The sequence below is a fragment of the Rhyacophila brunnea genome, unplaced genomic scaffold, assembly GCF_057557595.1.
Source record: "Rhyacophila brunnea isolate RB1 unplaced genomic scaffold, BYU_Rbru_1.0 scaffold_6, whole genome shotgun sequence".
In the NCBI taxonomy this organism is placed as follows: Eukaryota; Metazoa; Arthropoda; class Insecta; order Trichoptera; family Rhyacophilidae; genus Rhyacophila; species Rhyacophila brunnea.
Genome location: NW_028233276.1, coordinates 7,160,203 through 7,173,013, shown reverse-complemented (window position 1 = coordinate 7,173,013; position 12,811 = coordinate 7,160,203). Strand labels below are relative to the sequence as shown.

Here is a 12,811-nt window from a genome sequence, read left to right as displayed (position 1 = left end):
TGGGCATACGCAGGTCTCAAGTATCTAAACCAGCTACAAATCACACAGAACAAAACACTACGAGCTATCACCAATGCTCCCTGGTTCGTCAGGAACACAACACTACACAGCGATCTTAACATGGAAACCCTCCAAACCCATATCCTCAAGCTCACGAAGCAATTCTACAGCTCCATCTCGAACCATCCCAACACGACAATTTCACACCTATTACAATACGACATACACGCACAGACAGAATTTGACCGGCCAAGAAAGGTTCTTCTACTGATGCCCCCCTAGCTACCCACATCCTTACTTCCCTGCAGACCTTCCATTCTTTCTTAGCGACCGCAATCGGGACCCCATTGTGACACCTGGAGATCGAACTTCCCTCGAGTATAAAATAAATAAAAAAAAGATGGTGGCCAGTCTGTCACTTGACTTAAGTGCAAGTCTCAGAACCCACCCACCCTAGGTATTAAAAAATAATAAATACCAAACCACACAGACAAAGGGCTAAGCAAAAAAGATAAATTGCTACTCGAGGGAATTGCATCAATCATCCTTTAGCCGAGACCCTGAACTCCTGCGACACAAGACCGCAGAAGAAACCAGCCTACCGAGAGGCGAAGACGACGACAACGAAGAGGACAGACACCCAAACGCGTAGGTGCTGAAAACGGACGACAATCGACGGACGGCAGAAGTAAGAATGCGCCAGCAACTTTTCCTTAAACCAATAGAGACCACTTAATCGAGACCACAAATTGGGCCTCGGTCCGGTCGCGAAGCCACCGAGGCCCAACGAACTCAGAAGCGGTACAAAAATACCCTAAGGCAATCACAACGACAGTAACTAGAGATAACGGGGATGACTCCCATTTGAGTCGGCGCCCCAGTTAAACATTGCCATTACCCCAAGCAAGCATTTCTACATCAGTCGACGCCCGCATTTACGACCCTGAACCTGCGAAGGTCAGCGGCGTAATTTTATTCACATTTTCACATACAAGTCGCCAAGACTTGTGAGGAGGTACTCGCCCAGGTCCTGATACCTACTGGCAGATACCTACCTCTCTACCTACTGTCACTTTGACAGATAGGAGTGAAGTGTCAACCAGCGACTTAGTCGTTTTATTCGCGAGTTTATCTTTTCATTACCGGACCCGGTCCCCAACCTTTCATCGCGGTGCCCCGTGTTCGCGCAATCTCGCTTACGGATAAAAATAGATTAATTCTTAAATAACTGAATAATAATTGTGTTAGTTTATATAATTAGTGTTATATCGTAAATAAGACTTTTTAATAATTTTGTGGTTTCGGACTTAGATAATTCGAACTTTGTGACCTTTGTGGACGCGGAACCTAATAAATTGCTTTGATATAGTAAAAAGTTCTTTTACTGGACGAGACATAGTGCCTACCTGTTCTTCCTACAATTTGAATGTACCTCCACTCCAGGCCCGGAGCTAGCCGAGGATTCGGAGGCCTACATCGTGGCGCCCAACAGTATGGTGCTGTCCAGGTCGCATTAACCTGGTCGGATCCCAACCCTGAGATCCACTGCAGCATCAAACATAAATAAAACAGTGAGTACGATTTTGGTGAAATAACAATTGTGTATCAAGCTCACCGGAAGAGCAGCGTAGTGCGAAAAGAACTTTTGTCGCTAATAGAAACTATATATAAAATAAAAATATATAATTAAAAACACTTATAAAAAAAATTTTGGTGATAAATTATAAACACTTGTAAAATTTTCGTGAATTAAAAACACTTATATAAAAATTTTGTGTTAAAAAGACTTGTAAAATTTTTCGGAATTATCAAAACACTTATAAAAATTTGGTGTTAAAAAGACTTGTGAAATTTTCGTGAATTAAAAACACTTATATAAAAATTTTGTGTTAAAAAGACTTGTAAAATTTTTCGGAATTATCAAAACACTTAGTGAAATTTTTGCGATAAAATAAAAAGACTTGTGAAATTTTACGGAATTATCTAAACACTTATAAAAAAATTTGGCGTTAAAAAGACTTGTAAAATTTTTCTGAAATATCAAAACACTTATAAAAATTTCGTGTTAAAAATAAAAAAGACTTGTAAAATTCTTCTGAAATATCAAAAACACTTATAAAAATTTTTATGCTAAGATAAAAACAAATCGTTAAGACAAAAAGGGCTCGCATGTACACGCGGTCCAAAGCGCGCAGGGCATATTCTACCGATAGTGACAGCGACATCACAACCATGCTTCGCCCAGACGAAGAGCCGGCTGTCAGCGGACCCTCAGACATCTTCGGCGTGCCGGAGTTCCAGGACGGCCAGGTCTTCCCGGAGGACAGTCCGCAAACGGACATCACGGTCGAAAGTGGCCGACCGAGGCGAGAAGTACCCGAGGACGACGGCAGGAGGCCGTACGCTCCCAAGCCGGAGCTGAAGACGACATTCACGGGGGACCCGCGACAACGGTTCATAACATTCATAGAAGACTGCGAGGACTATTTCAAGGAGTCGAGGTGTCCGCAGAACTGCCGTGTTAAAGAGGCCATAAGCCGCCTAGAAGGGGAGGCGAAGGCGTGGGGACGAGAGTTCGACCCCGCCGACTCCTGGGAGGCCTTCAAGGAGGATGGCATCCTCCACTTCGAGTCTTTTGCCCGCCGTCAGAGGCAAAGGATAGACCTGCTGGTAAGGCGCCAGAGGCCGGAGATGACGCCATACCGGTTCCTCCGTCAGAAGGCGGAACTAGCAGCCGTACTCATGCCGGATATGAAGCCGGAGGTGATGGGGCAGACGTTCCACTTTCTGCTGACGGGGGCCGATCAAATCCGAGTAGATCGGATTCAATGGAGGACGATGGCACAGCTAGTTGCTGCTGCCAAAACCCTCAACTCGCTGCCCGACGAGCCTACTGTAGGCTATCAATCGGCTTCAAAGCAGCCGCCGCCGCCATGCATATTGTGTGGTGGCTGCAACGCGGAGACGAAGAGGCCGCCCACCAACGATAATTGGAGGGACCGGCCGCAGACCGGACAGAAGGGAGCAGCTCGACAGGATGACAGAGGAGCAGAGGAGGCGCCAAGGCGCCAGGGGCCCCCCAACCGTGGCGGGTACCAAGGCGGACGAGGCAGAGGCGGTGGCAACCGTGGCGATCGCCGCGCAGCCAGCGTCCAGCGTCAGGCGGCACCGGAGGAGCGCCGTCAGGAGCAGTCCCGTCCCGAATGAGGACGCACCCCGACGCCGGCGACCCATTGTCGGCTCCAAGAAGGACGTCGGTCCGACGGGCCCCGACGAAGAGTGAGAGTGAGCAGTGTCAAGTGTAAGGACGACCACCATACGCCTACGCAAGACATTGCTCGCGACTTGCAAACACTGGCGGTGATAAACAATGACCGTGCCGGTGTAATTAATAGTATTAGGACAGCGAAAGCTAAGGTGTTGAAGTCAAAAGACAATTCAATTGCTAAGATACCGCATAAGACCGAATCTGGTCGCGGTACTATTAATTTGTGTATAAACCATAAACATGTTGTTGTTCCAGTGGCCCGGAGGGACGCGCGATCAAATGTCAATTATGCCCCTACACATGTGAGCACGCCACTACCAGGTGCGGGCGACGTACATGTGGGGGCTGAAGTGAGCGCGTCGGATGCCAACCCTGGAACCATGGGCCATCTGGTTCGAGCCGTAAGAAGCCCGAACCCCAAGACCTTCGGGTCTGACCAGTGGAAGGCATTGCCCCCTGGTCACGATGATGGCCACATCGACACACTATATTTTTATAATAAGACCGCTTTATTAGGATTAGGATATGTTAACAGCACAGAGTGGGACGATGGGCACGGTAAGTATCGTATGCCCATCCCGAGCGAACGCGGCCGGCGAGACTCCAGCACTACACGAGCCAACCAGAGCTCGACCGGAACGGCAAGTAGCTCGGGTCGCGTCAAAGTTGACGACGGCCCCTTTGTGTTGTTTAACCCCAGTAATTATAGCGCCGATTCTGGCACCCCTTGTTTAACCCGCACTAAAACTTGCAAGGCTGAGGCTGGCCGACTAAAAACTAAATTCAGTAAAAATAACATTGTATATAATAACCCCATGCATAGTAGTAGAATAAATGCCGAACCATCCGTTACTGCCTCCACACCGCTCGATCCGGACATCGCGACACCCATCGGTAGGTGTGCGAATGACGACGAAAAGTGTGGAATAAATTGTGTTAAATGTGTTGTAATTAATGATGTGTATTATAATAAGTGTGAATTAACTAGTGTAACTGTAAATAATGTGAATGTGTCGAATAATGTTAGTGATGTAAATAAAATATGTGATATAAATAGTGTTATTAGTGTAAATAATCGTACCGACGTGGAAGGGGAGCTATTCGATGGCGAGTCAGCAGTGCGGAACGCCACCGTGGTCGACGACGAGGCTTCAGCGGGGGTTTATAGTGTCTGGGGGGCCACTCCTGAATTAAAGGGAGGACACCTCCTCACACTACCCTTCCGCATCGAAGGCAGCGAACGGGAGTATGAAGCCGTCATTGACACGGGAGCTACGCACACTTTGCTGCGTAGCGATCTGTATCCCCACAAAATAGTGCCGTGCGCGAAACCGCAAACGTTAGTAACGGCCGGGGGCGGATCGCTGCGTACCGAAGGGGTCGTTACCGTAAAGGGCTACCTTAGGGATAGCCCGATAGTGGTGCAGGCCCTTCTGGTCAGAAACCTACATGTCCCATTTTTGATGGGACTGGACTGGCTGGAGGCGCAGCAGGCAGTGGTGGATATGAAGCGCCGCTGCATCCACTATGGTGACGACCTGCGACAGACGCTATATAGCAGGACGCTTCGGAAGCCCTTACCGGGGGGTCCGATCCAGACCGCGGAACTAGCGTCCAGAATTCCCGATTCGGCCCGCATCGCCTTGACGAAAGTCTTGGAGGACTTCGCGGACCGTTTCGCAGAGACCGGTCCCTTGTGTCGTACAACGGAAGTGAGGGTCTTCCTGAAGAACCCTACTCCGTTCCGTCTTGGTCCCTTCCGTCAGTCGGAAGAAAAGAAGCGACAAATTCAAGAAGACGTCGAACAGATGATGGCAGACGGGGTAATTGAACCGAGCTCCAGTCCATATCTGAGCCCAGTGGTACTGGTACCGAAGAAGGACGGGTCCACAAGGTTTTGTGTGGATTATCGGCGGCTGAATTCGCAGACGGAGGATGAGGCGACCACGCTACCGTTAATCCTAGAAACCTTGAAGGACCTAGGAACCGCTAAGGTATTCAGTTCGCTGGATCTCCGCCATGGTTACTGGCAGCTCAAGTTGCACCCGGAAACCAAACCTTTGACGGCCTTTGCGACAGCTGATGGAGGTTGCTACCAGTTTCGTGTTCTCCCTTTTGGGTTGAAGCAGGCTGTGGGAGCTTTTCAGCGGTTGATGTCGCAAGAGGTCCTGATCGGTTTGGTCAACAAGATCTGTCTCGTCTACCTCGACGACATAATTGTCTATAGTCGCAACTGGGAAGAACACGCGCAGCATTTGAGGCTCGTGTTCGAAAGACTGCAATTCCACGAATTGCGAGTCGCCCCAAAGAAATGCCAGATTGGGAGGCAGGCTGTGGATTACCTGGGACACCATATCACGGAGACGGGTAATGAGCCCCAGGAACACCACCTTGCCGAGGTGGAATCGGCTGCGGTGCCAAAAACGAGGCGAGATGTGCGCGCTTTTCTGGGCCTGTGTAACTGGCTCAGAGAATACGTGCCGCATTTTGCTGAGATGGCGGTGCCTCTGACGAAACTACTTCGCTCAACTGTGCGATTTCAATGGGGAGACGAAGCGGAGGTCGCCTTTCGTCGAATAAAGGACGCTTTAAAGCAGCCTTTGAGATTGGCTAGACCCGATTTTGAGAGGCCCTTCTGCCTCCAGACGGACGCCAGTGGGCATGGCATCGCGGCCGTATTGTTCCAACCACGGGACGATGGCGGGCGCGATGTCATCTCCTACGCGAGCAAGCGCGTCAACGAAACGGAAGCTCGTTATCATATTAACGAACTGGAAGCCATGGCCGCCGTATGGGGTATAACCAAATACCGCGGCTACCTGGAAGACAGGAAGTTCAAATTGATAACGGACAACCAGGCGTTGACGTGGTTGAACACCGCCAAGAACCAGAAGGGTAAACTCGCTAGGTGGGCGATTCTGCTCTCGGAATACAATTTCGAGACAGAACACTGCCCCGGCAGTGAGAACCACTTAGCGGATCACCTCTCGAGATTTCCGCAAGGACCAGCGGGTGCAACTCTTAGTCCGGAAGAGGAATGCGCCCGTATTGAAGCACCGACGAGACGACCGGAAGCTACGGCGATGTTGCTTATCATGGTAAACATCCGGGAGGAAGTAATTGAGAAGCAGAAGACCGACCCACGCATTATGGCGACAGTCGCGCTTTTCAATTCTCCCGATAATGCGGGAAGACGACCCGCCGGACTAGCCGTAAGGGACGGAATGCTGGTAAGGATTAGCAGTCGGATGGATCCGCAGCTAGTCGTACCAGCCGGCACAAGGGAGGATGTAATGAAAGTATACCACGACCAGAGCGGGCATCCAGGTGCCGCGGAAACCGACCGCTCTATCAGGGAGTGGTATCACTGGAAGAAGAGACGGCGTGACGTCGAAAGACACGTCCGTAGTTGCGAGGTGTGCGCCACTCGGAAGAGGGCTGCCCCGCAACCACCGGCACCTCAGACGTCGCATATGGAAGCGGTGAGGCCATGGGAGATCCTGGCGTTAGATTTGATGGGACCATACCCAACGACCAGTCGTCGCAACAAGTATTTACTTGTGATGACTGATATGTTCTCCCGATGGGTGGAAGCCTTCGTGATGCGATCCGCGACGGTGTCGGCGATCTTACCATATGTGGAAAATCAGATCCTGAAACGTTATGGTTATCCGCGAGCGATTCTGACGGATAACGGGACTCAATTTGATCATCCTAGGTGGCGTATGGCTTTGGAAAAATGGGGTATTAAACATTGGACAACGGCGATTTATATGCCGCGCTGTAACCCCACCGAACGCCGAAACCAGGAGATCAAAAAGGGTCTCCGTGTCCGTCTAGCGAGCGATGACCATGACAAATGGGATCTGCACGTTCCAGACATCATGTATGATCTCCGATGCCGGAGGAACGCCGCGACTGGGTTTTCACCCGCGGAAGTGCTATGGGGGTTCCCGATCTGCCGACCGGGACACTTCAGCAACCCACTGCGGACAGAACTCGACGATGAGGTCCGGCTAGATAGGGAAGAGATGAACGCGGCGGTATCGGCCAACCAAGCGGCGTACTTCAGAAGGCGAGGTACCGAGCCGACCACCGGTCCGCTGACGTTCGAGACAGGTGACCAGGTGTACACGAAGGAACACCCGAAGAAGAGGCCAGGCGCATGCGCCGGCCTAGATGCAAAGTGGAGTGGTCCTCACACTATATTGATGAAAGTCGGACGCACTCAATACTTTGTAAATCGACGTGGCAGGCCCTATAAATTCCACGTCGATCAACTCCGACGTTACCTACCTCCTGTGGCCACGGGAGCCGAGGTAACTGACGAGGGGGCAGACGATTCGGTGACGCCCCCAGCGCCACCGGACGTCACTTCCGCAAGCTTGGGTGACGGTACCGAACCGGTCGGACCGTCAAGCATCCCAACGGCGGAAGAAGGAGTCGAATATGACTCTGATGCGAACGACGAGATTGGGGAAACCCAAGGAGTGGATGGCGTGGTTCGTACAATCGACCCCGCGCCATCAGGGGAGTATCGCCCGTGGGAGATAGAGGACGATACAGGGGGACGCACGTCACCAGGACGGGCGTCTCCAGAAAACCCCGAGACTGACGGCCGCACTACGGTGCCCGGCGTCAGCGGGGGCCTTGAATACCGGAAGAGTGTGTTAGAGGACGTCCTAGACGACACACCTTTCAGGACAAGGCCTCCCAGACGAGAGTTCCGTTTGGCGGGACGCACGGGAAAACGGCGCCAAAAAGGGTCCGTTCTACCGGCGTCCGAAGACGTACGGTAGGAGCCCAGAACTATACGTCGTTGTTTACTACCGCTATCCGGATGCGCGCAAGAAGAGTCACGCACGTGAGGCAACTAGTTGTGGGTCAAAGGAGTGCACGCCTTAGCCCAATAAAGCTCTCAAACAGAAGGCCCTTACGTGGCGTGACAGCAAAGACGCCGCGCGCATAGATGGGACAGAGGCCCAGGGTAGCGGAGTACTCACACGGGTATGAGTTGGGTTCCACCGCGTCGAAAGGGAGTAGGCGGAACGGCGATATTTTTGTTTTTTTTTATGTTCTTTACTAATACCTATTGCGCATGTAAATTTTGTCTTCTCTTGTTGTAAATAAAAAAATACCATGTATGTACCAGCGACGTCGAGGATACGACCGGGGGAATCTCCCTGGCGTATGATTCTGCAAGTCCCAGAACGGGCTGCCTGGCTCACACCGGGAAACCTGTACACCCACCCCTGACGATGGACTGGTGGAAAGGTACTTTCTTAAGACCTTGTCCTAGTAAACACTCCACGTCAGGAGGGTGACAGGCAGACTATTTCGTCACCAGCAGCCCGGGAATGAACTACTTAAAATCCCATTTTTTGCCTTATATAAAATTTCGTTTTTTTTCTATATTCTTGTACCCGACTCTGGGCCAATAAATAAATAATAATTACCCTTTCCTTGTCATGTGCATGCCGTAGTGGTTATAATTATTTTAGATATCTTTTTTTGTACGATTGTTAATTATTTCATTTTCTGTCTTGTGCATGTATTGTTGTTTTGTGAGGCGGAGCCAAGGGGGCCGGTGGCTAATTGAGGTCAGATCCTGGCGGTAGTTTTGCTTTGGTTGGGGGGATTTGTCACCGACAGGTTTTTCCGCCCCTGTGGGGGGCGCTCCCATAAGGAGTAGTGCCACCCAACCGCTCGGTCTGACCCTGGTAGTCAATGCGCCACCGATGAAATGATGATGACCCTTGGCAAAGCTGAACAAAATATTTCACAGGTTAAGTCCCGCAGTTTGCTCTGACAGGCCCCACGGCTTCTCAGAGTGAACTGTGGATGGTTAAGTCGGTCGCCACAGACCATGTAAATAATAGGTAATAGGTAATATAGTATAAGATTGAATTTTTTTATAATATGGTAAAGGGTAATTAAATTAAATATGATTTGTTTATGATAATGTATAGTGTAAATTGTAAAATATTCATATGTAAGACAAAGGATTAAATAGTAATACAGGGGGACTTATGGATGGGCGTTGATGGTATGTAATTAGATAGTTAAGATGTACGTAGTGATAAGGGCATATAGATCGATGTCGCTACGCGTCGCACGTACACGGCACAGTAACTGTTAATATATGCTCATAGGCCTGTTGCGAAGGCTCCCTTTTGCACGTATGTGCAATCACAAAGCGTAGCAACACTTAGGCAATCATCGATCCGATTATAATCACGATCCCGCGTAATTTAATTCGCATATCAATTCCGAACATTAATATTCGCGGTCATTCCGCGCGCGGCGTTTCCGAATCGGTATTCTGGCAGCTTTCCTGCTCGCACATACGACGGCGTCTCTGTCGTATGTGTAGAAACCGATTTCGCGATACAAATTTGCTCGCTTTGCAGTGACAGAGCCCCTCTCGCTCGCGTGTATGACGGCATCACGCTCACGCACGACGGGAGAATCGGATCAATGATTTTGGTCGATCAAGGAGACCACGTACTGGAATAAAGTGCGGGAAATCTTTGATCGGCTAGGTATGAGTATGTACTCGGCAGTTATTACTGCCTATATGTTTGGTTGACGGAATGACATCCGTCAACTAGTCGTAAGTATGTGCCTGTGGCGACACCGAGCTATATTAGTTGTTAATGTGAGAAAGATTGCGCGACCAGTACGTTTATATATTAGAATCGAGTAACTTCCCCGCGTAATATTGTTTTATATTAAGCTTTTATTTTGTAGTTAAATTACCAATCTACCGAGTTCATATTCTTAGACCAACGTCAAGTAGGTATTCAGGCCGTCGGGACGCCTCAAAGTTGAGCCCCCCAACGGTAGTTGGCCGAAGGATTGGTATGCGCTGTCGGAGGCCTGGTGCCTCAAATATGCCAAGCTAACCACTGGCATATGACGCCTTATCATCCAGGCTAACTTTGTAGTACTCTTGTTTCTGGGTGAGAGGTACCTTCGCGCCGCTAGGGCCCGTAAAGCCGGCCGCCGCGGGAACGCCCCTCCCTCAGCCATGAAGAGCGCCACCACGCGGGGGGTGTGCTGTATCGATAGGTAATTCAACCACGAATCCGTCGATGCCTCGCACGCCTTCGTAGGTGCGTTTTTCGTGGGGCTGGCCCAGAAACACTGCGGTACTGCTACACCAATTACACACTCTCGGTACACCTAGGTACTCGAAGGATGTATGTGACGAGTGAGCGACGCCGCCCACCGGCGAGCGTCGACTCGCGCCCATAATTTTGCTTAGTCGGCCCTTACGTAGATGTCGCGGGTAATTAGTCATTGCACAATTTCCGCCACTCTCGTAAGGAAACCGTTAATTAATTTTGTCACCCGAAAAACGTTGAGCTAAGGGATGAAATCGGCCAGATTTGCATATAAACCCCCTATTTTTAATTTCTACATCAGTCGACGCCCGCATTTACGACCCTGAACCTGCGAAGGTCAGCGGCGTAATTTTATTCACATTTTCACATACAAGTCGCCAAGACTTGTGAGGAGGTACTCGCCCAGGTCCTGATACCTACTGGCAGATACCTACCTCTCTACCTACTGTCACTTTGACAGATAGGAGTGAAGTGTCAACCAGCGACTTAGTCGTTTTATTCGCGAGTTTATCTTTTCATTACCGGACCCGGTCCCCAACCTTTCATCGCGGTGCCCCGTGTTCGCGCAATCTCGCTTACGGATAAAAATAGATTAATTCTTAAATAACTGAATAATAATTGTGTTAGTTTATATAATTAGTGTTATATCGTAAATAAGACTTTTTAATAATTTTGTGGTTTCGGACTTAGATAATTCGAACTTTGTGACCTTTGTGGACGCGGAACCTAATAAATTGCTTTGATATAGTAAAAAGTTCTTTTACTGGACGAGACATAGTGCCTACCTGTTCTTCCTACAATTTGAATGTACCTCCACTCCAGGCCCGGAGCTAGCCGAGGATTCGGAGGCCTACAATGACTTCACAAATTCAAATAGTGTATTGAATTAAAGGGCTTTAACATTTTACGTAAAATCAAAGAAGGTATCTATCGAAGTATTGTTAAATTTAACAATATATTTTTACAATAATTTTAGGCGATAGTGAGATAATTTCAACGGATGATTTAATATTGTCTTATTGACGCTTTACCGGCATATTACACTTCCGGAAAATGTCATCTGTATCCTTTAATTTGTCATATACGCAAGTAAGAAATGATAATTCATTCAAGACTCCAAATGTCACACGTACACTCTACGTCTCGTTAGTGCGTAGCATTTTTGAATATGGGTCGATTATCTGGCGTTCTTATGTGGTTCCTATAAGCTTATTTTAGAACGCGTCCAGAAGAAATTTCTTCGATGTCTTTATTTTAAGACATATATAACTATTTTCTTATCGATAATTCATCAAATGATTATTTTCCGATTGCCTTTCTAAAAGGCATGCTTACTTTTAACTATATTGAATCTCGTAGGTCACTTTTGCTCTTGAAACACTATTGCCTGTTATCGCGAGGGTTGGTTTCCAATCCTGGTGTCCTAAAGAATTTGAATTTACATGCACCTGTCAATTACCTACGTGGTCGTAGCCATGATCAATTTTGGATCGGAACTGTTTCCTCGTGTCAAGCCTATCAGATACTATTAGCGAAGGGTTCAAGACTAGTCAATGCGCTCCCTAAAGTCATAGACATTTTCAGTGACGTGCCATGTATTTAGTTTTCGAATTTTTATTTTTCTGTATAAAATTGTCTGTTTTTTGTTTTCAAAATTATATTTTCTTCTCTCTTGTGAGGCTAATATTTGTTATACTGTAAATTTCATGTTGTGAACGTCATGAATTTAGATTTGTTATATCCACATTACGAAGATACTAAATAAAATGTTAAAAAATATTAATTTTAAGTCCTAAGTATTAATATAAAAATAATAACAGCATTGGTTATTCATAAAATAACAGAGTACCTAAGCCTAAGGGCAGGGCAAGGGCTATAGATCTTGTCACTAAGTGTAAAATATTTAATTATTCGATGTCTACATAACATGGCATCACAAATTATTATAATAAATGTATTTCAACAGTCTTCCTTGAAATTCTGTTCCTCTCTGCCAGAAATATTTACTTACCTGCTAGTTCGTGTCAATTTGCATAGCATTATAAAATAAGAGAGCTTTTAACTCTTCAAATCTCCAGAGATGTTTAGACTCTGAATAAATCTTACTTGTAGATATTGCGGATTCACAAAGTAGTACGGTAGGTACTGATACAATGAATGCGTTAAAGTTACTTTTTGAATGGACGACAGAGACTTAGAGATGGGATATTTTAAGTTTTAACAACAGGTTGAGTGGTAAATCATTACATGTCTTTTTTTACACACGGTAGAATCCCTCCAAATCGTGTTTATTTAGACGAATATTTAAAGAGTTAATGAGAATACAACATAAAAAAACTACTGAAATAGACGAAACATGTCTAGAATAGTATTAAAAAAGTGATATAAGCAGAGCAACCGTATACTGAGCTTCGAA

The 12,811-nt window shown here is 47.6% G+C and overlaps 1 protein-coding gene across 4 annotated transcripts in view; it reads right to left on the bottom strand.

Annotated features, from left to right (window-relative positions):
- LOC147065167 (fasciclin-3-like) overlaps nucleotides 1-12,811 on the bottom strand; it is a 672,541-nt gene that overhangs the window by 256,438 nt on the left and 403,292 nt on the right. The gene's annotated exons all lie outside the window — the stretch shown is intronic.